This window comes from Miniopterus schreibersii (assembly GCF_964146895.1).
Source record: "Miniopterus schreibersii genome assembly, chromosome: 9".
Lineage (NCBI taxonomy): Eukaryota > Metazoa > Chordata > Mammalia > Chiroptera > Miniopteridae > Miniopterus > Miniopterus schreibersii.
The window spans coordinates 11709409-11712028 of record NC_138118.1 but is presented as its reverse complement, the minus strand read 5'-3'; positions in this window follow the sequence as shown (position 1 = coordinate 11712028).

Genomic DNA, 2620 nt, shown 5'->3' with positions numbered 1-2620 from the left:
ACAGCCGCCAGCCCCCGGCCTCCGCACTTCCGGTCTTCGCACTGCCGGTCTCCGCGCTTCCGGCTCCAGCGGAGGCCCGGGCGCGCCCCCTGCAGGCCGCTCGGGATGCCCGCACCCCCGGCGTGAAGTCGATCCCGCTGTCCTGGGTCCTGACAGTCCCTCTTCGCCCAAACTGAAGCCAGGCTCCTCTCAACTCCTCTCGCCCTGACTCCTGGGCGTCCGGGTTTGCACTGCAGGCTCCCACCCTGGGAGCGCCGCGCTGTTCTTTGCTGGTCCGAAAAAGACCACGCGGGAGAACAGAGGGGAGACACAGCTCTGACTCCTTACCTCCGGGGAAGGCGGCGGCTGCTCCTCAGGAGTTTCCGCACCGGGCAGGGCGGGCTAGGGGCTCACCTACGGGGGGGGGGGGGGGGGGGGACCTAGCAGACGGGGGGAGAGGGAGGGCATTGCGCTGGGAAAGGCCCGCGTGCAGACCGAGGACTAAGCCTGGTGAGGCTTGTTAGCCGTCAAGTGCATGGGAAGCACCTGGGGCTGCGCTGCGCTGCTCCTCGCGGCCACTGGCCAGGCCGACACCTTTCCACTGGCTGGGAGGGGAAACTGGGCTATACCCTCGTGTGACCCTAGTGTTCATCTCCACATTGTCCAGTTTTAGCAAGAATTTTAAGCTGGTTTAGCCAGTCCACCCTCAGTACTTGGTCACCCTAGAATCTGACGGGGTCCTCATCCTCCACTACGCGACCGTCAGGTGATGTCTGATCACCCAGGTTGCTGTGGGCAAGATTCCTGATAGGTCAGTTTAGCCAGAATCCCCCCTTACCTCCTCTCAGTCATTTTTCATCCATTGACCCGCCCCCCCGCCCCAATATGCTCCTTGGCTATAAATTCCGTTTTCTCTGCTGTATTAGGAGTTGAGCCCAATCTCTCCCCCACTACAAAATCCCACTGTAGTAGCCCCCCTTGAATACAGTCTGCCTTATGGTTCCTTAACAAGTGTTATGAAAAGTTTTTATTTAACAGAGTATGTTTTTAATGGTCCCCAAATGGGGTTCCATTTGAGTTTTGCTGATTGGTCTTTGTTAAACTGTGGACTCCCAAGCCCCCTGAATCAGAAATTAGGGGGAGGGAGGGGCATAAGGTAAGTCCCTAGAGTGCAGGAAGAGAAATGAAAGCCACTGTTTACGTTATCTTAAAATAAAGAAGGTATTACTAATATTTCCTATTCAAATTGGCGGTCAAGGTGTTCACTCCGCAGACAGGGCGGCGCCACAAAGCTGCCCACGTGTCCTCGCTGGTTTACTTTCAGCCTAATGCTGAGCAGCGCACACTGCACGTGGAGTTAGCATCTACCTTTAATTAAAATCACACGCACAGCTTAAAGCAGCCTAAAAGAGGCCGGCAAAGAAACCCCCAGGTGGTAGACCGAAAACGCAAGCACGGGCAGTCACAGGTGAACCTTCTCCAACTGTATTTTGGGGCCAAAGGATGATCAACTGACAGCCTGCCCCCCAAATGCAAAATTACCAAGACAGCCTTTTGAAACGTGATTTACAGCAAATCAGCTAATATTAGAATAATACTCTCTGTATACTAGAGATTCACGATAGGGGAGCTTGGAGCCAGCTCTCCCCTCCACCTGTGTGGTGCTTCTGGTTTCTCCAAAGCACTCTCCCCTCTGCCTGAATATTCATTTCAATCCTGGGAAAGTTTAAATCAATCAAGGCTTAAGGAGATCAAGTCACAAGAGCAACCTGCTAAGCATTGGTTTAAACCCAAGCTCTGCCTCCAGCCTCTGGAGAGCAACCTACACAGGCAAGGACTGCTTTCCTGTTTCCACGAAGGGGCTAGAGCCACTGACCTCTCGGATCTTCCGCTCTCACAAGTGGTGAACCAGGACAACCCCAATTCTAATTGGTGGAGGTGATGCCTTGTCTTGTTTTGCAGTCAGTAGAACCACTCCTTCCATATTTGTCTCCTTGACTAACCCCTCCCCACAGCCAGCTGAAAATGAGGTCTGAGGAGGAAACCTGTGTGTCTGCACAAAAAGCTTTGTTTGAAAGGTGAGAAGCCCAGGCAGGGAGACACCTGAGCCATGGGATTTGGATGCATTGGAGTCAACTCCAGACAGGTCCCAGGGCAGCAAGGGAAATGCACCACTAGGCTCTCGCCAGAGCCAGACTCGGGCACCTGAGGCTGGACTAGCTTGATGGTCTCTTCTACCTGCCTTTGCCCAAGACAATGGAAGAGCCTTGCTGGGGTCTTGGGTAGACGCTGAGCAGGTATTGTGAAGGGGAGGTAAGTCTAAGTTCTGACATGCTTTATTGGAGGCTATGAGCTCATCCTGGGGGGAGTGGATGGGACAGGGAGGACCACGGGGATGAGGGCACTCAGGCTAACAAGCACTCAGATGGAGTGAAAGTTGGGGAGAAACAGGCCAGAGGGGGCAGGGTTGCCCACAGCACATAATACTGTATTTACTCATTTCAAAAGGTCAGGTTTTGCTGTCGAGCAACGAGCAACGTTGTGGTTTGGTTTTGTGGTTTTAGGCAGTGTTATGGAGCTCTCCTCCCACCATCCCTCCTAGTGGGGCCTCCATCGCATCCAGCCAGGGGCCAAGCTCAAA